This window comes from Panthera tigris, chromosome C1 (genome assembly GCF_018350195.1).
Source record: "Panthera tigris isolate Pti1 chromosome C1, P.tigris_Pti1_mat1.1, whole genome shotgun sequence".
Classification (NCBI taxonomy): domain Eukaryota; kingdom Metazoa; phylum Chordata; class Mammalia; order Carnivora; family Felidae; genus Panthera; species Panthera tigris.
Genome location: NC_056667.1, coordinates 194,280,504 through 194,306,080, shown reverse-complemented (window position 1 = coordinate 194,306,080; position 25,577 = coordinate 194,280,504). Strand labels below are relative to the sequence as shown.

The window sequence follows — 25,577 nt, the reverse complement described above, 5'->3', positions numbered from 1 at the left end:
CAGTATGGAGTGATCTTATGAAATTGTGAGGTCCTTATCTCTGCAGGCATTTGAAGCAGAAGCTGTCTGTGCTTCTGTCAGGGATTATGATGAGCCGATTCCTGCTTGAGTGATAAAAGTAGCACTGGAGGGACTGTCCCGTCCAACCTCAGAATCAAAGATTCTGTGGCATGACAGTAGGGAAAAGGTCATACGTTCCGTATTTAGACAGCAAGTCCTTACTACAAAAGCCATATATTTACTATTATTTGAAGGAAAACAAAAGAACGCCATCAACATTTCTTTTTTGCTATATCTATCACTCTGTTTTATATTCAAATATGGCCCCTTTTCCCCCCTCCTTACACCCAAGGCTAACACTAAAGAGTTAAAAAGTGTTCCACTGAAGATGGGTCTTTAGAAATAGCTTTAGGGTACTCTGTAGAAACCGCTGACTTCACTAAAATAAAAATAAAAGCAAAAACTATAACTCCGGAAATAGGAGCAACTATTGTTCAGAATACTGCCTCAATGTGGTTGGGGAAAAATTTAAAGTGTATATTACTCTGAAAAAAACTAGTAATACCAAAATATAGAAGAGTGTAACTCTAGTGGGTAATAAAATTCTCCCAAATCCTGACATGCGTTTACAGCCTCATTCACAGTTTGCCTATTTCATTTCATTCAATATAACACATGAATTGAGCTCTTATAAATCTTACCTCTCTGGCTTCTGTCCTGTTTGCATTCTTATATTCGCCCTCCGTGCCTCCATGCCCTTAGTGCCTGGTTTCCTATGTTTATCAATTGTTCAACCATGCAAACGTCTAGCATCAGATTCACTCTCTGAAACTTGTCTTATTGAATACCAATTGTTACACATTCAGATTTCAATCTGACATATTCAAGGGGAAATGTGATCCCGCTCAGTGTGGGAGAAAAGCACCTGCCTGAAGACAGCTGACCACACCCACAGATCAAATACCTTTTGTAAGCAGATGCAGAAGAGGGGAGACAAGTCACAGGGACCAGCCCCAGAGAAGACTGGCATATGCACTCTAATGTGACTGTATTTACAGATTATGCGTAGTTAGTAATCTAAATCCCTGCTAGGGGGTGAAAACTTCTATTCTGTTTTCTGTAGAATGCCCAAAGGGACAAAACACCTATCGTGAAGGGTTTGTTTGTCTTTTTGATAGCATCTATAAAAAATAAAAAACCACGATATACCTATAACAAATTTGTAATATGGATCTCTAGGTCCATTTTTCTTTCTCCTTTTTTTCCTCCTGACTTTTTACTGCTTCTTCAACATCTTGTATTGAATCTGATTGACTAAAAGATTCTTTCTAGGGTATCTAAGCTGCAACTTCCCTGATTTTCCTCAAGGCAACACGGTCCACCATTAAGCAGATGCAAATAACTGAATTCAGCTAAATCCTCTCTATTGTACCCCAGCTACTGGTTCATCCAAAACCTTGCTTCTCTGTCTCAAGAAAGAGTGATCTAGAATCAGAATGGTTTGTTTTTTCAAACTAGGATCACAAATATGTACAGGATAATTTACAAACCTATCCTGAAAATAAAGCGTGGGATACCAGGCACTTCTGAGCCTCCGTAGGGAAGTTTTGATGCTTATCTACTGGGTGCCCTCTTTGGGGTCTAGATTAGATGTCCTCTCAGGCATTGGTGTGTGTGAGGATGGCGGAGGCCAACCCAGGGGAGGGTAGGCTTCCTGATGGAAGTCCATAAAGGGTAGGCGTGTCTGGCTTATATTAAATTCTGAGTATATGTGCTACAGACCTGGCTCAGGATGGAACTATAGAGGGGGTTTCACTGCACTTACTAGCTCGTGGGGGCCTCCCCTGGGAGCAAGCAATGTGGATGTTGACCAAAGGTACAGTCTAGTTGCTTTGGAGCAACAGGTCATTTACCTTTTCCTTGAAAGCATTGGGGGGGGGGGGGTGGTGTGTGGCCCAAGTCTGCTGATAGCAGCAGCCAGATCCCAGATTTTTTTTTAAGTTATGCATTTGGGAATCTTTGGAAATGCTGACTAGTTGTCTCATTTCTGTGGGAGTAAGTAATAGTAGCTTGGCAAGTATTAAACACTCTCAGTTAACTTTTTTTTTTCTCTCTGTGTCTATATAAAACTTGTTAAAATGTTTTGAATCTTGAAATACTTAAAGTTTTGAGTTTGAGCTTTTAATCTTCTATTGTCCCCCATTGATTTTACTTTAGAAATTGTTACTGGGAAGATCTGAGGTGGACATCTCTGGGGCTTTGACCCATAGCCAGCTGCTTCCTTCTCCAGGGTGTCCAACTGACCTTTCTGGGATTGGGGTTGGCCTCTACTAGGGAAAACGGTGGCCTGATTATTGGGGTGGGCCCTAGACCCCCCACAGCACTTTGGTAATTGGTGCTCTGTGGTGTTGAAAAGCAACTAGTCCATATCTCTGGGCATTCTACATTTGGAGAAGAGCTTGAAAACTTCCTTGGGTGCACACTGGGAAGAGGTTACAGGGGACTGTTAATCACCAGGGCTGCTGGGGAGACATATCAGGAACTTTTTGCTTTTTGCTTCTCATTTTGTGGGCTGCTATCTAGGGCCTGAGGTTGCATAAAGTGCTAGTGTTGGCTTAAGGCCCCACAGGCCTTTTGGCCAGACAAACTGGATTCCCAGGCAGCAATACCATGGAGTAGCTTAGCTAAACTCTGGAAACATGTGTTTCTATAAAGTTTTGGTGTAACACGGTCTTATTCATTTGTTTCCATATTGCCTGTGGATGTTTTTGTGCTACAAAACAGTATCAAGTCGTTGTGAATGGCTTACTAAACCCAAAACATTTACTATGAGGCTCTTTCCAGACAAGGTTTAGCAACTCCTGTTCTAGAAGTAGTGCGTGTGACTCAAACCCCCGAACAGAGTGAGAGACACAAAGCAGCTGCCAGCCAGCAGAGGTGTCTGAGCCAACAGCTGAACAGCCGCTAGCATCCATCCAGCAACAGCGGCCAGTCTGCTTGTCCACATCGTCTACCTATTTGTCTTCCTGTCCATTTTGCACCCTTGATCTGATCTGGTCTGCAGTGCAGCATCGTGTGATGCCCTCTGCAGAGTTCTAAGTTAGCTGGCTTTTAGCTGGATTAAGACAATGAAAAGAACTAGGGAGAGGTTAGACAGAGTAAAGAAGCCTGGATATTACTCTACCTCCTCTCTGCTTCTGGAAGATTCTTGAGCAGTGGCTGTACCTCTTCCATGAATCCAGCTCCTGAAAGACTTTCCTGTGGTTTCAGCTTTCACCTCTTAGCTTCTAGTCATATCACCTCTTCCTTGTGGCTCCAGTTTAGGTGTCTAATAACTTCTTGCTGTTGCTAATCTTAGGGTTGCTCATAATCTCCTGTTGGATTCTCAGCCCTTATATCACCTAAGTAACTATTTCCTTACATTCAATTCTCTTTGTTGTTAATAACTGAAGTGATTTCTACTTACTTGACAAGTGTCAGCAGATGAGGGGAAGCAAAGCAGCTGTGACTAAGCGGCCCCTTTGTGGAGCTCTACAGGATTCAGGCAGCTTCAGGAATCTGGCTCAGCTACCAGGGAGAGTGAGTGATAACCAGGCCCAGTGTAAGATACATTTAAGTCACATCTCCAGGGTTCTCAGAAACACTTGTGGAAGAATAACATTCCTGTATGAGCAGGTGGGGAACTTGGTTTCAGTGAGACTCAGGCACACATACTAACGTGGCCTGAGTTATGTTCACGGAGTGGAGAAAACTGGGACGTTGGGGTCACACAAACCCTTCCACTTGAATGTAGTGCTGTTGATTTGTCATTATGCATTAATGCCAGTCAACATCTTCCTTAAAGATCATTAGCAGAGTCACGATTTCTTCTATGAAAAACAAAAGGAGAAACTGAAGGGATTTCAATCTGATGATATTTTCATTGTGTCATTAATGATACACATGAACTTTCAGACTCCAATGTCTATTCCCAGGTCTAAGTCTGGAAGAGTCTGGGGAGCCACAGAGGCCATTGTAATTTCAATTCATAGTTTGATACGAACAGTCAGCCCTAGTTAAATGCCATCAATAGCTAATGCAGTTTGGACAGTTTAATTATGTACTTGTCTGAACACTTGTCACACTTCTGGTGACTTCAAGGCAGTGTAGTTGTCTTTGGCATGAAAATTTGCAAAGTGTTTTATAATCATTTTTATTAGTGCTTCCTCACATTAGATCACTAGACAAAAAAAATGAGATATGAAGAGGTTAAGTAACCTGACCAAGACTAGAATTGACACTGAATTGACAGGAAAAAAATGAGAACTGAAACAATTAGCTAAATGGTTCACATAATATTAAAAGGACATCTTTTATTTTGGTGGGTGGGAGGAAGGAAGAAGTGGGGTGGGAAGGAAGTTTAAATTACTTTTAATTTAATTAAATTAAAGAGGTGGGAGGAGTTTAAATTACTAACCAAATTATTGGGTAATCACTGAACTCTCAGATCTAAGACTAAAATTCATGGTCTCCAGTCATTGTTAAAACACTTACTGTATTGCTTAGTGCTATGTTTTTTATTAAAATTATGAACACTTTGCATTGTATTTAGATTCAGACGCCTTATTTTTGAAGTGTAACATATTTCTATCGCCACCTAGTGGACTGATTTGTAATGAACGCAGGCATATGGCTTGGAGAGGAAAAGGTGAGGAACAATCCTCTTCCAGCCATTCATCCCTTATGGACACCTTATCTCTCAGTTGCTTCACCTCTAACGTTGAACCTGAAAATTTTGTCTGAATATAGACTCCCAGAGAAAGAAATTCAGAATCATGTTATTACCAGACATGTCTTGCCTCCTCAAGGAGAGACAGATGAATGAAGTTCCCAGTGGCCAGGAAAACATGAACATATGTTAAAGTCATTAATGGCTGTGTTGCTTCTGTTTAGCAGCAAGGTATAATGACACCACTAATTTGCCTTTTCCTCATTATGAGGTGTTAACAAGGAGAGTAATTATGACAGAGAAGATAGAAATGGTGGTATTCTTTAAATTAGAAGTAAAGGGTAGATCTAATATACAATGCATTGCTTCTGTTGAAAACAATGCAGTTTATAAAAAATCGAGTTGATATTTCCATTATGAGATGATCTACCATGTCCTTAGAGATTAACTGGGATTCTGGTTTTGTGTATTCTTTCCCATTTTTCTGTAACCGCTTTAGGACAGTACTGCTTTTACTTGAATAAGTGGCTTGTATTGGTCTATTTCCATGGGAGACAATTTTTCAGGTCATTTCTGTAGGATATTTTTTAAAATATAATACTCCTCATAAGACAATTTTTCAGGGTCATTTCTGTAGTATATTTTTTGAAATGTAATATTCCTCCTATATCCAAGGTACTGAGAGTTTATGCCTTTGCCTTTAGAGACAATAATGTTCTTGTAACTGACAATCATCTTAAGAAAAAAACAAACTTCTTTCTTCTGAATCAGCCCCTCTAAACCTGTACCATTCTCTTAGGTTGTGACAAGAATGGCTAAAGACATCTTCTGTATCATTTAAACTTTTCTAGCCATTGTGAGAGCCAGTAAAGGATCCAGATCCTCAACATTTACTTTGTGATTGTTAGGTTATTAAAAAATTTTGTCTTAAAAACGAAAGCTATTTTGCTTCATTAAATTACCATTTTACATACATTTTTCTTATACATTTTTCACTCCTTCTCTAATTATTTCTAGTTAATTGGTTAAGCATGTTAAAAAAGTCTAACCTGGAAGTACCTTGTAATTATAAACTCTATAAAATATTGGAAAATTAAAATTAGTTTAGACATAAGGCAAAGATTTCATACCCAGCAGTTTTCTTCAGTGTATTAGAATGAAATAAATACCAAAAATATGCATTTGCATTTGGAACTACTGGGTAAGTGGATGACTTTTTAAAAGGATTGAGGTCTGATAATGCATCTACTTACAAAGATATCTACTTAGAGATATATTATTAATTTTAGTTTCACCCACAAAGACATATCTTAGATAATCTCACATTTACTATTCAGAGTGAAAGTAGTTCTTTGGGCAATATACTTTTTAGAAAAATAACACATGTTTATTACAAAGAATTCCACAGGATGTGAAACATTTAAAAGGATGTTGGAATACCTAAAATGTTATTAACCCCTTTGGGGTTTCCAATAGGCTGTGGAATGTGTATTTGCATGTGTATGCGTGTGAATACACATATTCAATGCTTAAAAAGTTGTAGATATTGCAAATATGTATTTAACTCAATGTTTGATACTATTATTTGACATCTTACTAACTTGCACTCTGGTGATATTATTTTCCCCTTTTTACCTAAAACTTTTCATTTTAGCCTTAATTTTAAACAAAATTCTAGACGTACATAATTTAAAAGGTCAAAAGGTTTTTTGAAAACACTGAAAAAGGTTTCCTTTTCACCAAAAAATAACAATCCCCTCCTGGTTGCTCCTATTTCTCAGTTCCCAGAACACTACCACCTTGATCTCTTATAGACGGTACTTTTGGTATTTATGTCAATGTCTTCAACTACGATGCGGTTGTGGAAGAGGAGGTCTTCAACGAGATGGTCAGGATATGTGGAAAGACCTCCGAGTCTGTGCAAGAGTCTGAGACAGTCCTCGCTGTCTTCACGTCACAGCTGATAAGGCAGTGACACCCTCAGGCAATCAGGAAGCTGATGCCCTACCTTGGATAGGAACCCTAGCAGTTGACCCTTCAGTAGATACAGTAGGTTGGGTGCATAGAAAAGAATGGCCACCAAATTGTCCAGGTGGCATGACATATTGCCAAGGTTTCTGGATTGCTCCTGAAATACAGTGACTTGGTTAATGCAGTAACAGCATGTCTTGTGTGCTCTAAACAAGGTATGTCCAGGACAACTGCCAAAGGAGTCAGGGGCCATCCGGAGATTCCCAAATGGTGAGGGATTAGTAAGTTGATTATATTGGTCCCCTTCCTGCAAAAGGGGTTTCTAAATATATTCTGGTTTGTGTGGACATTGCATCTGGTTTAACCCAGGCTTCTCCCTATTGCCATACAAACCAAGCTGCCACTATTAAGGGATTAGAGAAGCTGAGTACCAGATACCCTCATTGAAAAGTGAAAGGGGTCACGTTTCAAAGGTCATGATGTGCAAGACTGGGCAAAAGAACATGACGTTGAATAGAGGTTCCATCTCCCCTACAATCCTCAAGTAGCATGGGTAGTAAAAAGGAAAAAGGAAATGTTAAAGCAGCAGATTAAATTACTAACAGGTAAAACCACCTTGGCTGGGTAAACTAAAGTATTATCTCAGGCCTTATGACATATGAATAATCAGCCTGGGACTGTTGTCCCATATACTAGGTTGGGGACTCCTTGCTGTGGCACCCAATACTGTAAAGGGATAGAAGTCATAGGAAACAGTCATTGCCCCGACTCACCGTGGATCCACATGCTATGCAGCTGAGAACATACAGCATGCCTGGAAAAGGAGTTATCTACTGGAATTTGCAAGGAGATGCCCCTTGGGGATGGGGGAGCTATTTTGCACCCTTGGATGACAGGAACTACTCAATCTCCTCTGGGACCATTGTCCTACTACATACTGGACCTGTTGAAATATACTACACTTGGAAGGGACTGCACCATTGAAAGAGGGATAGAAGGCAGGGGTTCTGGTCTGGCATGTCCCACCCACAGTCCATCTCCCCACACCGGACAGTGTTGCCTGCCTCAGCCAACGTGCACTGTATATAAAACCAGGTCAAGTTCTTAAAGCTGCCAACCTCACTTTCCTCAAGGCCAGGTGATCATGTTCTGTTTCTCACTGGTGTGATCATTTGGCTGCTATCATTGTTCCCTCCATTGGCCCGGAGGACGTCATAGCACACACAGAAACTCTCACTAAATTCACCCAGCAAGCCTTAAATGGTAACCAACAGACTTGTTTTTACCGAACACTGAAATATCTCTAATGAGTAAAATTGTCCTCCAAAATAGAAAGACCCCTGAAAGAAGGCACCAGTGCCATCATTCAAGCAGAATGCTGTGTTCATGCCTGATAAGTCTGTTAACAACCCGTCTGTATTAAATCTCATAAGGGCACAAGTGAATGCCCTGAGCTTTCTGCCTCCCAGCATAGGGGCTTGGTAAAGCAATGGGTTGGATCATGGCGCTCTTGGTGGAAAAAGTTGTCACTGATTTGGGGAATCACTGTCTTAATCTATGTGTTCTCTTGCCCCTGCCTATACTGTTGCTGTGGCATCTGTCCCCAGTGTAGCCAGATATAACTGCCACAGGAGTGACCTCCATGTTAGTGAAATCCCTTGCTAACTACTCATGGCACATTTTGGAAGAGGGTGGCATGTAAAATTATGAGAGCTAGTCACAAGGTCTAGAGTGTTGGAGGAGGTCATCAAAAGGATGTGACCACCCGTTGACCTACAAGTTGGACCTGGGTATTTGGAGGCTTCCCATTCCCTTTCCTGTTCTTGAAATGTGTGTTTTGCTTGCCTTTTCTGCTCCCAGAAACTGCCTCAAGGACATAGCCTTGAGATAGTAATGTGGCATTGAGACCATATAGACAGGATATGTTTCTAATGCAGTTAGGGCCTCTATGTAAACTTGTTAAGATTTGGTAGGTCGGTGTAGAGATCTGTCTTGTGGATGCCCAATACAAACAATGCATGTAAATTCCCTTGCTTATTAAACTTGCCACCCACCAGTCTGGAATGGTCTGTCTCTCTCGCCAATGTCTTCCTGCTCTCCATGTACAGGGGGAAGTTTCAGATTACACCTGGGAAACTCCAGAGGTTGTGAACCCACAAACTGATATCCTGCTATGGAAGTGAGAAACCTGTCCTCAACCTAACAGCCTGAACTTTCTTTCCATACTCTATATTCACATTCATAATACCCTAACATTGTCATTTTGTATAGATTATTTTCTAAGCTTACATTATCCTATGTTAATTATAATTACAACTAAGCAATGTGGTAAGAGATGATGACATTTATTTTCCTGAACAATTTTTTTTTTATCTCTCTCCAGGGAAAGATTAGTGATTGTCTTACTTCTTATTAGCTTAGTTTTCTATGATTTTTTTTAATAATCCACCTCAAAGCCTTTAGCAAATTGCCTGTATATTCTCCCAAAAGTCCATATGTATCAGGTAGTGTGCTAAGCGCATCTTCCCTAACAATTCTCTCCCAGAACCTTCTGTTCTGCCTCAATCTAGCATCCTGAAATTTCTCTTGACCACCTTCCTGGGTTTGGATCTTGTGCTTTCTCTTACCCTGACTCCTTTGTTGGATTACGCTCCTATTTTTTGTAGTGTGCTCTCAGAAAGAATACAAGGGAGGTAAAATTTTGAGGCTTTGCCTGTCAAAATACTGTTACTGTTCTCTCATGCTTGATTGATAGTTTGGCTGTGTGTATAACTCAAGTTTGGAAATGAATTTTTCTCAGAATATTGAAAGCATTCTTCCACTGCCTTCTAGCTTCCACTGTCCTTAGTGAGAGGTCCAAAGGCATTACAATTCCAGATCTTTTGTATAAACTTATAGGTACTTCTTGTCCTGAATACTATAGATTTATATGACGATAAGCCTTGTTGCATGTCAATTTTATTATATTGGAGGACATTCATGAGCCCTTTCAATCTGAAAAGTTACTTCCTTTGGGGAGAATTTTTTTTAAGTTTATTTATTTACTTTGAGAAAGAGAGAGTGCACACACAAGTGCAGGGGAGGGGCAGAAAGAGAGGGACAGAATCCCAGGCAGCCTCTGTGCTGTAAGCACAGAGCCCTTTGTGGGGCTCGGTCCTGTGAATTGAACAATGAGACCATGATCTGAGCTGAAATCAGGAGACGGACACTTAACTGACTGAGCCACACAGATGCCCTGCTTCTGGGAGAATTTTCTTAAATTATTTTATTGCTGTTTCCTTCCCTTATTTTTCTTTCTAAAATTCTTTAATTTTCTTAATGCTTATTTAGTTTCAAGAGAGAGAGAGACAGACAGACAGAGACAGAGCCCAAGTTGGGGAGGGGGGAGAGAGAGAGGGAGACAGAATCCAAAGCAGGCTCCAGGCTCTGAGCTGTCTGTCGGTACAGAGCCCAACACAGGGCTTGAACTCATGAACGGCGAGATCATGACCTGAGCCGAAGGACACTTAACTGACTGAATCACCCAGGTGCCCCTTCTTTCTAAAATTCTTATGTTGTGATGTTAGATTTCCTGGGCTGATACTCTAATTTCCTTATATTTCTTCTCTTTTTTCTATCTTTGTCCTTTGGTTCTATTTCAAGATGATTACTTCAGTTTTATCTCCGAAAACCTTTATGTTCTAAGAAGAAATCTTTACTGTATTATTCTGTTCTTATTTTACAGCTGCAAAATATATTCTCATCACGCTGAGAATATTAGTGACAATATTTTTTACCATTTTTTCCTATGCATAGTCTTCATTTTTTTTCCTGTTTTCTATTTTTTCTCTCTATTTTTAATGTTAAATGATTTCCTCAAATATTCAGCAATCAGATGTTGCTTGTTTATGTATAGCACTGGGACTCCAACAATTGATTAGAAGGTCACAAGTAGGGCTTGCAATGTGTGCTTTGCTGTAGGATGACCTGGCTGAGCCTTTTAGCTGAGGAATTTTGATGTCAAGCATAGGCTGGTTGGATTCCCCAGAAAAGAGTCTCCAAATCTCTTGCTGAGAAGATACACTGCACTTTGTGTTTTGGAAATTAAGGGAGAAGGGAGAGCTGGGGAATGCCAGAATCCAGTATATATGCATTTATTTAATCCTCAGTTTCCACCCCCCCCCCCCCCATACCTTTGCTCCCAACTGTGTTGATGTTTTTCAGACAAGGGAAGAGCTGTTTTACTCTTTCCAGAAAATAAAGCTCCAGTCTATTGTCTTAAGGGAGGAGCAATATCCTACTGTGTGGAAAAGTGGACAGGTACCTGGTTCATAAAGTGATCTTTTTTCAATGCAGTCCCTTCATTTCCACTTTTAGAAGTACCTGATATGACAGCCTTCCCACAGAGAGATGAAGCTCATGTCCTCTTTCCTTGAATCTGAGTGGATTTGTGATTTATTTGACCAATAGAGTATGGGAGAACTGAGGCTATGTGATTTCCAAGTCTAGGTCATAAAGGTCCTTCCATTTTGCTGGCCAGAGATACTCACTCTTGTAGTCCTGAACCATCATATAAAAAGCCCACCTGCCTTGAGGCCACTCAAGAGGCCATATGTAGGCATTCCAGTAAAAAACCCAACCTGAATGTGTCTTTGTCTAATCCAGCCCAGTAATTAGGCTGTAACTGAAAAAGCCATCTTAAAAGCAGTTTTCTAGCCCTGGGCTGTTCCAACTTCCAACCATTCAAGCCATCTCCATTTTTGGTCCCAGACATCATGGAACAGAAAACAGCCATCCAAAAGCCTGCTTTCTGAATTCCTCATCCACAGAATGTGTGAGCATGATCAAATGGGTATTGTTTTCTACTACTAAGTTTTGGGGTAGTTTGCTATAGATATAGCAATAGATGCAGTATGGCCAGTATGGCTGATTCATGAGCGATTGAGAATTCTGGTCCAAGCCAGGTTGATTCTTGGATTTCTTCACCACAGACTTAGGATTCTGTTTGCTCAGGTCTGTTAAGTCTTTTGCCACTATGTTTCCGAAGTCTCTTTTCTTGTGCTCCTAGCCTTTGTGGGTACAGGCTTTTAAAAATAAATCTCTTTCCACTCACTTCAGAGGAGTATCTAAAGGATGCATGGTAAATACATACATCTGTGTTTCCATTTCACCCAAAAGTCCACTAGTATTTTTGTTTATAAATATCTAATCTGGCTCCGTTATACTCAGTTTAACTCCTCATATAACACTTACCATGAGGTTTATTATCTGTCCTGTTTGTGGCAGTGAGTGCATTTTAGTGCCAAAGAAACTCCCCACATTACTGGTAGGTGTTGCTGCTGACAATCCTGATACCCTATTTACTACTCTGAATAACCAGGGCTTTCTTTATTTGAACAATGTCTGATACTTAAAGATATATATTATGCCTTATCAAATTAGTTTAATTTTGAAATAACTCACTGGAAATGTATCAGGTAACAATGTTCTCAAGGGGCGTGCCTCCTCATTTGTTCTTTTTCATGAAGAAAACACCACAAGCACTGTATATATTTATCTCATTATAACTTTCTTGCAAAAGAGAATCTTAAAAGCAGTGTATGGATGCCACCATCTCATTTTCTGGAAACTTCCCTGAGACCTTTTACTCTTAAGTAGCACTTCAGCTTGATAACCAAGTTTTCCATCAGTTAAGCCCATTCACAAGATTTAACCTGATATTTCACTTCCTTCTTGCTAGTTAGATTGTGTCTCATATAAGATAGTCTCTTGGTCATGCTTTTGAATCCAGCTCACAATGTATTTCTTATATGGTGGAATAAAAAGAGCTGTGTTTGTCTCAGAAAAGCTGGGTCCATGGACTAGTTCCTTTGAAGGCTTGGCTCATTTCCTCTGCAGAGTGGGATAACTGGTTATCATCTCTGAATTGGGGGATTATCATAGCTCACTTACAAATGAAAACAATAATCCCTTCTTCAATGTGTGTGTGTGTGTGTGTGCGTGTGTGTGTGTGTGTGTGATTACTGGAAAGTATAAGGTTGTTAAAACAGTTGTACACAGTGTAATGAATTATTTAGTTTTGAACCAAATGTGAGGTGACCAAAAGTAAGTGTCTAGATCAGTATGCTGTGTATAGCAACCTCACATCTGGCTTCATTTCATAATTTCACATTTGTTTTACTTTCTTGCTTCAAAAAATTCATGTAAACATGGTTTATTTTATGTATCCTTGGAAGGATTTTGATTAAAGATGGATGCAAATTTTAAAATATATTAAATTACTTAAACATGTTTAGCCTGCATATTTTGCTTTAAGTTCTGCTAATATTTATGTTTCGAGACCTTAACTAGGCGTATTTAAGAGAATGAATGTATTTTAATGGATATGTATGTATAATGACATGTATTCATCATGGGGTTTCAGAATTATTTCCTAAATGCATCATATGAGCATTATATTCCCAAATTAATTACGACCAATTTAAAGATGGAAAAATTTCATCATAGGTTTGCTTTGTCCTTCTTCCAAATCCAACTGGACGATTTCAGGTGGGTGATAAATAACTTCTAAATGCACACAAAATATATTTGGCAAACATTTCCCAGCAAAATACAGGTAGGGAATTGCAAGTAGAGAAAACCATTTATCTTACAGTTCCAACATATGACTTGATGTTACACCAAATCAGTGGTTTTTCCATTTTCCATTATGTGGTTTCTCCAACTTTCTTACCAAAATATATTTTATCTAAATATGTTCCAGAGTTATACACAAATATTTACTCTGGCCTCAAGTGAATCACTTTCTACTGGTCTGCAGTTGCCTGAACATTTGCTTATTCCAAAACAACATTCAACACAACTGCCTGATTCTGTCCATATTTTTTTCCACTGAATCCGAAGCTGCACATTGGCATTGGTCTATAAATTTGACACAAAATGGTAGCTGGCAGAAGTTTGCAAATCAACCGCAAAATGCTATATAAAGGAAGAAGTGATCCTAATATATCAAAATAGTTAACATCTGGCCTTATCAGCCTAATGACGTAAATTGTCTAGATAGCTTTAAAGTGGGCTGCGGTGAATGAGCCATCCATCCAAGTGAGATTTTACAAGCTGGAGATTTTCCTTGGAGCAAATTCACAGAGTCAAGAATTAACAAGAAAGGCTTCCATAATCTTTATTTATGAAGGAGAATAAAACTACAGATCTAAATAATCACAGATGCTTAATATATGATGCACATTAGTTCACCTTCTGGGTGACCAGCCTTAAAAGTGTTTTATTCCCCCAAAATGTCTTCTATTTTTCTTGCTCCAGCTTTCAGGATAGAGAGGTTCAATCTCAAAACAAAGGCTGTCTGAGAACACATCTCCAATTACCGTGTATCTTGTGAGTGGCCCAGTCTACCCTTATTCTAGGAATAGAGTTCTAGTGTTCACAGACTCTTTTGGCAATAGGTGATACACAGACTCAAAGAAGCATGAACCGCATGGCACAGATCCATTATTAGTACCCTGCTGCAACACTCATCTTCATTGTGCAAGCCTCTAGGCCTAAGTGGATTATAATACAATAATCTAATTCAATTAAAAGTGCATCTGGAGAACAATGTAAATTTACATTTAGTGTTCCTAACTTGTTATGTAGCTTTCGATATTTCGTATCATGTACTATTCATGGCCCTCCTTGTACTCTACCTCTCAATATTTTCCTAACGTTTCTCACGCCAGTCATTGGATTTAAATTTTTAGCCAAAGTGTTTACTGCATGTGAGAAGCATTGAATGTGAAAAAAACAAACCACATATCTACCCTGTTTCACAGATTAGATTTAAGCTTTTTTCCAGAACAATCCTTTTGTGAGATTAATATCTAGTTAGTGAAAGGTATGACTTCTTTCTATCAATATTTAACTGAAAAGAATTTGACTTTACATTCTGTTCCCCAATAATTAACACCCACTTTGATATTGTAGATGAAAGGATTTTGTATTCATTTTGTCGACAGAATGATTTGAGACCAAGGAGGAAATGCTGTTTGACAACCTCTGCATATTCTTCATTCTGGGGAGAAATGCATTCTGCTAGCTGTCCAATCAATTATGTAGACAAAATGAATTTCATCATAATTCTGTCAACAAAATGCTAACTTGGTTAAATTATTCTCTCCACAAAATGAATTAACTTAAAAATCCTTTTGTCCACAAAATAGATTTAAGCATTTAGTGGAGCCTTGTAAATACTATCGTCTGTTAGTTTAGTATGTGTAATGCAAATATGTGGATTGGCTATGTCAGCATTTCTAGTTCTTTAGAGGTTATGGACCTGTGTGTTGTAGCTTCCCTTTTCATTGAAGGTCAAGTGGAGAGCAAAGTCAATTATCCTGAGAATAGCATATGGTAGATAAATGTAGCACTGTCCAAAACTACTATAAGTTAGATCCATTTGAACATCATGCATTTTTAGAAAGTATAATTTAACAAGCTTGCCAGCTAATTAAGTCTTTAATTAGGGCTTCATAGTCAACAAGTCATTTCAGGGATAATTCTTCGTAAAGAAAAGAGACTGCTGGTTCAACTTCTGGACAAGTTACTGCTAAACAAAATAAACTCTTAAGCATATTACAATGTATCATGTAAAAAACATTCAGTATCACCTTCTATGATATTGTTGTCCTCTTTGAGCATATAAATATTTTAAAATAAATGCTTTGGTAAATGTATGAGATGTGGAGGGTGCAATGTATTTTTTTAAATAAAAGAAATTATTAGTTGGATTCAGCTTACATTACTTAGTTTTTAAAAGCACTGTTCATCAACGTGATGTCAAGGAACATATGGCACTCATTTAGTTTAAAGCATTAACTTGTTCATGAAAATGTGGAATAGTAGTAAAAGAGTAATATTTTTCCTTTTTATTACTGTATTTAACCAATAATGTAAACTGGCTTGTTGCACCAAACCTAAATCCAATTAGAATACAGAATTTTAAAACTATTAAATATTGTCTTTGATGTCTATATATATTTTATTGGCTTTGGAAAGATAGCACTGCCTTGTCTTATTCCAGTAGTTGTCAAATTATTTAATTTGAAAGGTGGTCATCTTTCATATCACATCTTCATAAGATTCTTCTTTTTCTTTAAGTTTATTTATTTTGAGAGATCGCATGCATGTGTGAGTAGGGGAAGGGCAAAGAGAGGGAGAGAGAGGATCCCAAGCAATCTCAGATTAATTAATTATTAATTAATTCAAAACAAACTGATATCTGATACCATAGAGCCAGACACGAGGCTCAATCCCACCAGTGTGAGTTCATGACCTGAACTGAAATCAAGACTCTGACACTTAACCTACTGAGCCACCCAGGCACCCCTGAGATTCTTCTTTTATTTGATTGGAAAAGAATAAGTTAGACAGAAAAAAAAAAAAAAGTTTATAGGGAAATTAACAATATAGTTTCTTGCACAAAATATCGTTCATGATTAAGAAGCATAAGGTTTAGGGCCACCTGGGTGGCTCAGTTGGTTAAGTGTCCAACTTCAGCTCAGGTCATGATCATGCTGTTCTTAAGTTCGAGACCCATGTCAGGCTCTGTGCTGACAGCTCAGAGCCTGGAGCCTGCTTCGGATTCTGTGTCTCTCTTTTGTGTGTCTCTCTCTGCCCCTTTCCCACTCATGCTCTTTCTCTCAAAAATAAATAAACATTAAAAAAAAAGAAGCATAAAGTTTAGGAGAGCTGTAATTTGTGACAATATGAAAAAGAAGTGACTTTTGCAAACAATGCTTTCTCAAAATTAGTAAAATCATGCTGTTTTTGAAAGCCAAAAACTGTATGACAATTCTGTGCCACTTGAAAATAACTCCATTGCTATATGCCTAACATGAGAACAGCGACTGGCATTTAGATGATCACAATATTTGTTGAATAATCAAATAAAGTATAAATTTCCCTTCTTTCAAAGCACACACGATTTTATGTAACTTAGTCAAGATATACAATATTTTGCTTTCCCTTTAAAATGTTGATGTCCTGTCATAAATGGCAGCAGTGAATGAAAAAAAAAGTAACACGGAAAAAATGTACTGCTGAACTTGTCTATTTTTGACAGAAGTGGCAAAATTCTCATTGACAGTAATAGAGGCTAGAGTCCTAATGCGATTTGTTCCTGATTGGGTCATATGTGTGTATAGGAATCAAGGCTCTTCAGTTTTCAGCGATATCCTTTTGTGATCTGTTTTGTACAGAAGACACAAACTTTTTTAACTATTGGACTTAAGAGAATGTATTTCAGAGAATACATAATCTAAGTCATACTACGATGGATAACAAAGTTATGGGACATTGACAGAGAAACATATGTAAGTGGTTTATAGAGTACAGACTACAACAACGGGCCAGTTGAGTCAAATCTTAGGACCAGTACATAAATTCTAGCAAGAAAGAATGAATAGCTAGAAGATCATGGGCAAGGTCTAGATGTACATGGAATAGCATCCCCCTCAAACTTGAATGCTTTGAAACATTGTAACTCAACAATATTGTGATTCTCAAAACCTTTGCTAGAGAGACCTTATCCTCTTTTATTATTTATAGCCACAAGTTAAGAATTAATGAACAGTATAATACAGATCTTCCTCAACTTACGATGGGGTCAAATCCCTACTGAAATCATAGCTTAGCCTAGCCTGCCTTAAAGGTGCACAGAACACTTCCATTAGCCTGCTGTTGGGCAAAATCATCTAACACAAAGCCTCTTTTATAACAAGGTGCTGAATACCTCATGCAATGTATTGAATACTGCACTGAAAGTACAGAATTGTTGGGTGGGTACAGAATGGGTATAAGTGTGTTGGCCATTTACCTTCATGATCGCTGGCTGTCTGGGAGGGGCAGCTTGCTACTTCTGTCTAACATCATGAGAGAGGATCGTACCACATATCGCTAGCCTGGAAAAAGATCAAAATTCAAAATTTGAAATACAGTTCCTACCGAATGCATGTGGCTTTTACACCGTAGTAAAGTTGAAAAATTGTAAATTGAACCATAGTAAGTCAGGGACTGCCTCTACGTACAAATATAATACTAATTAATTACCTACAGTGATTAACATATCATTAATATGCAATATATAATCAATGGTACTAATATGACATACATGAATGATATAATGAACGTATAATATATAGCATAATATGTAATATGTTTTAGGTATTATATATAATATATAATATTATATTCTACATATTCTATATATAATTTTATCTATATCCTGAGACAAAGCAGGATTTAGGTATGTAATTACGCAAGAACATATGTTTTAGGCATAGATAGACAGATAGATACATAAATAAATAACCAAAAGAAGTCTATGAACCACTAGTGATTAAATACAAATTACATAGTCCATAGGCTGATGCTGATTCAAAACACATAACATAAAAGTGATATTTTATGTTAATTTTATACTATAGATGATCAGCATTGTGAAAATGACTTCCTGAGAAATGACTTCATGACTTTCTGTTTCTTTTTTATTTTATTTTCCTCACTTATATTTTCTGTTTTCTTACAATTGTACATATTGCTTTTTAATTTTAAAAAGCATTTAAAAATACCTTTTAATAAACACATCATACTAATATATATATATATTATATACATATATATATATGTAATACATATTTCAATAAGCTACATTAACAATAAATCTTCCAAGCTAAAATCTTATAGTAAATATGAGTTTATGTGAGTATCTTTGTGAATGTGTTGCAGCAAGTACAAACAGGTTGTATGCTTTTGTAGTCCATGGGATACCATGATATCCATTGTATGTAGGAATAATACCAAAATGCTTGTAAATTTTAAGGGCCAAGTATGTTTAATTTGCTGCTATATTATCAGTCCCTAACACAGAGGCTGGATTATAGTGGACAGAATGATAACATCTCAATCTCTATTCCCTCCTACATATATTAGGGACAGTAAAGATCAGCTCCCTTTCACCCTTTTTCAGCCACTTGGTTGCTGCTTCTCCTGGCCTTATGCTTTGTTCCTTTCCCTATCACTCTCAGCTTTACTCTAGCCATCTCTTAATTTCTTTTTGGTCAAGCCTGAAACTCAAGGACTATTGCCCCCCTTTGGTATGACTTGTTACTACTTTGGAAGTGTTCAGCATAAGTGTGATATTGAGAAACTCACACTTTTATCATTTTAGTTTCTTACTTCCTCCCAAATCACCTTCTAGAGCTATTTGGGTAAAGCAAAATTTACCACAAAGCATGGAATTACTGAAGGCAACCACAACATAGGGAAAAACATTCCCAAGTGTAAGATAACATGACTGATAGTCCATACAGAATGGAGCAAAGGGCAAAATTAGATTATGCCCCAGCTTTACTCTTCTGTCTTAAGGCCAATAACTTCTTTGTATTTCAAAAGAGAAAAAATAAATGTCTTTGATCCAAAGCTTTTGCCTTTCCTCAGGAATTCTCCTCATCATACGGCTTGGTCTTAATAAAAGATTGTTGTAGATTAGCTCCTTGGAAATCAGACCCACAGTAGAATTTTGCACACAAGATACTTAAGAAGAGACGCCCTTAGAAACCAGCTCCCATAGATGAAAGGGAAGGAAGCAGGAAGGGGCAAAGGGAAGAGTGAAAACTGAAAATTGGCCAACTCCACAGGAAGCTATGGAGCTACTATGTCCCTTCAGTGTGGTGCCAAGTGTGGCCAGGACAAACTTAGTACTCACTTATTACTCACTGAAATTAAAATTCCTTGAATGTAGGTTCTGTATTTTATGTATTTTTGGCTTATTTTAGTAACTAGACCACTAGTTGTCACAAAGAAGTCACTGAGTCAATAAGTATTTGTTATTGAAGGAGAGAATAGCAGATCTTGCATTACCTCACTTCTGGATAAAGAATATCTTCCCAAAAAGAGGATTTATGGGATGAAAATTAGTTGAAGAATATCCAGTGTTCATTAGCTGAAATCCTACTACTATATAACAGGCTGCAAAATGGTGTAATGTTATAATTTTGCATCCACAGGTCAATTCTATGACAGAACTGAACAACAGGTGTAGAAACTGAGGTTTAAAAGATTAGAAAAAAAGTGATAATATTGCTAATGAAAGGCAGATACAAAGCCAAATGATCTGACATAGTTGTCTTCGTTGTATGAGGCAAGACCTCAGTGGAACCGCTCACTCAAGATTGTTGAATTGTACTGTTGATTCTTTAGCCAATATAAGAGTCAAGTGAAATATTGCATGTGAAAGCAGTTGACTAGTGAAATTTTAGAGTTCTAAAACTCTGAGTTGTCATAATTATTTTTGTTATATTATTATTCTGGGAAGCTTTGCACTTAAGACTTTTATTATTGAAATAGCTTACATAACTAATGTCCTGTTCCCTAGGAAAGGAGAATCTTGATTAGAAAGCTTATTTCTATTATACCTTCTGTCTTCACCAGAAAAAGAAGCAAAAAGTCCTTTTACACCAATGTTCTCTATTTTGTATTATAATTACATCCATTCCAGCAATTGTATCTTTGAAAGGAATAATAGAAAAGAAGCATGCCATGGTAAGCAAAGAAGCGTACTAGTGATAACTTCATGTGAGTAATGTCAGTCTTTTTCTTTGCCAGCATTACACAATAAATAGCATTTTGGAGTTAATATGATAACTTAAGATTGGCTATATTGTATCACTAAACACCATTTCTCATCTACATCTTTTCTTGTATAAGCTGAGAAGCTAATGTTTAGCAGAAGTGAAAGTGAACAATAACAGGAGCAAAATGTTGCATTAATATTTAATGTAATGCTTTTTGAGAGTATAAAGGGAATAAAACCATTCAAATGCAAAGCAATCTGCAAGGATGCTTTCAATTTAAATGTTTTGCTAAGAATACCTTTATTTTGCTGAAGTTTTGCTGGTGAGAAATAAGAACACTAAGTAACTGTAAGCTTAGCTTCTTACATTTCAGTATGACTCTATGATGGTCTCCTCACTTTTCCTATGGTTTTCTAAAATAATAGATCCTAAACCTTTGGATTTCACATATCATTTGTAGGTTTGCAAACTTTTAGTTTTGACAGATAAGAATGCTTTTTAAAGAAGCTGTCATATAATTCCAATCGTAATTTTATTAAAGAAATTTTAACCCAATATTTCTCCAAAAAAGATGATCTTATAACTGAACATGTTTCCTTTTATAAAACACTATTCAAATAATTATCTTTTACTAAAGGACATAATATCTAGGTTTGGCATATAGAATAATTCTCTTTTTCATCTCAGCTGAAAAAAAAGATGCACAGATTAACTCTGGATTTGAAACAGGTGTGTTTCTATAACTTAGCCAAGTTCCAATAGTAATTCATGTTATATTTTAATTAAAAAGTTAAATGCCTGAGAGACTTCATTATGCTTAATGTTTCCTAGTCTTTACCTAAGTCAGAATATATTCTATGCCCCAAATTTCTTAATTGCATTTTTCAAAAAGTGGATCCTTACTGAAATGTTCAATTTCAATGAGAAACCAATGCTTTATAAAAGAAATCAATTGAACATTTTATAACTTAAGAAAATGAACTATTCTTTTAAGGGATTTGAACCAGAGGGTGCTTTTTAATGGAAAAATCATTTTATCTTTTTCTTGTTATTTACAGAACTGAATGAAAAAAAAGCTGCCTAATTCCCTAAGCTATTATATCACAACATCTGAATTTATGCATATGTTCAGAATGGCTTCACAAGCTTGCAGAGAAGGACATTAATGCCAGTGGGAGGTATGATTCACTACTTTAATATATTCTTTTTATGGATTTCAAGACAAATAAAGCATATATGATTTCCAGTAAGCAACTGGGTAAATAACGCTTGAAATAAAATGGTTAATTTTCTCCTGATTCTGATAAACTCATTGCTGGAAACTATGTTCATTCTGAGAAAAATTTAAAAAAAAAAGAAAAAAGAAAAAATCTGAGAGATGAGCAGAAATAATAAGGATTTTTACAAGAAAAAAATAGATGAAGTAAAACTAAAACACTTGGTCAAACAGTAAGAAAGAAGAGGTTACATTAACAATTACAATTTCTTGACAGACAAATATAGAGGCAAACAAATTACTGGTTAGAGTGCATGGAATCATAAGTGGAAACAGCTACGTTCCAAATGGTTTCTAAAGAAGTTCTGAAAGATGAATTTTCTCTCAGAGACTATGGAACACTGAATCTGACATTTCTACGTTCCAAGAGACTACGATTTCTCATCATTCATGTAACACCAGCCAGAAAAAAAGAGAAGTCAAAGAAGAAAATCTTTGAGCTTTTCCTATTCAAAGTTCAGAGCTTCAGGGTTTACGCATTTACCTGCAGGTTGTTTGCAAAAGAACTCTGGTTGAGGAGCATACAGAAATCCCTTAGGGCAAGACCTTGTCCTGCTGTCTTTTAGAAATGACTTCAGGACCAGGTCACACTAATTAAGTGTGGTCAGTAGCAGAGCTAACTTGTCCGGGAATGGCTGGGATCCTGACAGCAGACAGCTGAAGGAACACGTCATAAGTCACAAGTATTTAGAAGGGCATCAGGTTGTCAAGCTATAAGGACAGGAAAGTCATTCAAATTTGAGATGAACAGCAAGTAGATAATGGAAGAAACTGTGCTAAATGAGCAGAACATAGAATTATGATTGTGAGGTCCAAGGAGGAGAACTGGTATCAGTAAAAATGAAATTCCTGTAAGGACACCTGATCTTGTTAAGAAAGACCTGGGAAGCAGAGCAGCTGAGACGGTTTTTAGGGGATCAAAGCAGTGAACTGGGAACATAAGTATAGACTGGAAACGGATTGTGGGGGACACAGGAAAGAAAATTGGGACTTAGTCATAGGAGAATAACGAAAAACTCAGAGAGCTAGTCACAACAGATGCAAGAGTGGCTGAAAGAGTCAGGGCTGATTCATAAGCTATTAAAATATTATTCTGAGTTTTCTTACTTGCTGCCCTTCTAACCTAAACTGAGCTCACATCTATGGTAACCATGAACCAGAAAATGAGACTTCAGTGACTCTGTCTTTGAAGATTCTAATCTAAAGGCCTGCAATATTTCTCATCAATCGGGAAAAACAGTCTTCCTTTCAGCTTTCAAGTTTTCTAATAACAAAGTAAATTACACATTAAACAATTCTTCCCAAAGACCTATTGGGGGTGGGAAAACTGGTCATAGGTAGTATGGATAATATTGGTATAGAAAGTATAGTATAAGTTATATTACTTTCTAAAGCTTCTGTACTAGCATGAATTGATATACAGCTGCAACTTACCTGGTAAGTGTACTGTTTATATTGCAAGTATTCCTACCTCTGAAGAAAATCTTAAAGAGAACTGAAATTAATTTAACTCATTTTATTCAATTCACATGTATGTGATTATTATTATGTGTCAGGCATTGCACTAGGGCTTGGAAATATAAGATGAATAAAACAAAATCATAGTTCTCAAACAGCTTGATTCTAGTAAAGAAATACACATATACATTCTAAAGCAAATGGTTATGAATCAGTTATAAATGCAGCAATAGGACTATGAACACAGTAACAAACTCACTAGCAATCACAAAAGTACAGAATGGAAGTGATTAACTCTGTGTGAGGATTATTGGAAGGGTCAACAATGGCCTTCATCATTTGACATTTAAAAATTTCCTAATCTCTTAAAAAGGCAAAATTGAGCAAAGTCATAATATCATAGGTTTATTATTTTTTTGACCAAGTGGGGGACAGGGAAACTTGAGAATAGGTTGAACTACTTCGTTAAGTTTTAAAAGTTAAGAATAATTCACTAACATTTCTAGATTATTGCTTTCTAATTCTCTTTCTCCATCCACTTTGGCACCATGAGCCATGATACCATTTCATCCAGAGCAAATGCATAAAAAACCTCATAATTCATTTATAGTGTCTGATCTTAGCCTTCAGCTGTGGAATAAGAAGTTTCAGGAACTAAGTGAGATATTTCATGGACAAAGAAGGCAAAGCAAGAGAGGGGAATCCTAAAATCCCTCAATTCTTGAGACAAAAAGAACCAGTTTGAAATTCTATTTTTCCTTTTTTTTAATGAGTACAATTTAAAACTGTATAAACAAATATGATTTAAATTTGTAAGAATTTTTCATTAAAGATTTATAAATCTGACGAGGACCAAGTGCAGTGTTTGGTATATAGTATCTTTTAATAAATATTCATTGAATTAGTTAATGGGTGAATGAGTTGAAGAGAGAATTACACTGGATAACAAAAAAAATGAGATCAAAAGGATTATTTTAATATCCAAACCCATACTAATGGGATTATTTTTGACCTTAGGAAGACCATCAAAGTGGCGTGTGACTACAACACTTTTTTTTTTTTTACAGCAAAAGAGATAACCTTATTTAATCCAGGAGGTAGTAGATCTGATTATGCTTATCAAACTGTTCAAATGAAGTAGGCTGAATGATACTCTGACCTGCTGCTGCATTGTTTTGCGACCTTGTTCAAATCACTTAATCCTGATTTCTTCACTGGGGAAATTATCTAGAGTTGACAAGCAGTTTAATATCTGGGTAGTTTGAAATCTCAGTATTTTATGCCCCTCCCCACCCTCCAAAAAAAGTTGTTAGTGTTTAAGAACCTCTGATTAACTCTGTGTGAGTTAATTATGGCTGATAATAATAATGGCTGGCTAGTTTTAATTTATTATTTTTTAGTTGTAAACATGGCTTTGTTTATAAATTCAGGATGACTGTGAAACAACAGAACTGATATTGCCATTTTGGAATTTTCCTCCACAAAAACTTTAACTTTATGTACTCTATTTCAACTCAAAACTACTGACCTTTTGGAGATTCTGATGAAACTCTAGAGTGAAAAAGAAGTAAAATTAAGTTACTGATTACACACTGGCATTAAAAGGTTATTTACAATTTCTGCAAGTGGACAGTTATAAGGCAGGCATGCGTTCCACTGAAGCCACGGGGTCTGGTGATCAGGCACAGATCCGACTCTCGTCTTGCATTCTGCTGTTGATTGCTATTCTTTGTGTTGTGGCTACAAAATCCCAGAATAGCAGTTACAGGATGAAGATGCCATCAGAGATTATAAAAATGAATTTGACTTTATATAGCATCCTTCATGAGCCTTGTGTTTTAAAAATGGAAAAGAGAACTCATGAAAGATACTTTGAATGACAGAAACAGAAATGAACTCAATTTGCAGAATGGATATAGTCCAGTCCAGTGGCAATGGAAACTTTTCCCACAAGGATAAGTGAAGCATAGGCTACTCTAGAGTCATTTGTACGCATTCAAAGACTTCTGTCTCTACGAACACAGCCTTTGGCTACATTCTAAAACTGCTAATAAGAATGCTGAGATCACTTCTGCTTTATTTTTATGTGGGCAGAGTTCCATGGAATTGTTTAGAAAACACTCTCTTATTGACTTCCTCATTTTCAATCAGTAGATGAAAATAATATTCAAGCTGGGTTTCTAGGACTCACAGCATGAGAACAGGGAGAATAAGACAGGACTCAATCTAACTAATCCCAATGACATTCTTTAGGAGCTAAAATTTAATTGCTCATCATTGAGCCAATTATATTAATACTTTGTTATATTCAACCACAACATATTAATTCTTCAGCAAGCTAGAGAGGGGATTGGAAAGTTACAGGGTAAAGTGGCCTCTCTAGTCCTTGTCCTGTAACCTATCATAGCAGGTATTTTGAGAACAAAGAAAAACATAATTAGATGACCACATGTCTTAAGCTAAAAACATAGTATGACTTACTCATATATATATTCTTCAGGATAAGCTTCCCTAAACACCATTGCCTCTCTAACGAAGTCAGGATGCCTAGTGTAGACTCTCA

General features: G+C 37.0%; 1 long non-coding RNA gene across 1 annotated transcript; it reads right to left on the bottom strand.

Moving 5' to 3' along the window:
- Window positions 1-3,549: 3,549 nt before the first annotated feature.
- On the bottom strand, window positions 3,550-24,954 carry LOC122241451. The gene is made up of 3 exons (XR_006221597.1): window positions 24,543-24,954; window positions 17,523-17,607; window positions 3,550-3,869 (listed from the first exon to the last, which is right to left on the bottom strand). It is a non-coding gene; the product is annotated as an uncharacterized LOC122241451 (long non-coding RNA).
- Between the last annotated feature and the right edge of the window lie 623 nt (window positions 24,955-25,577).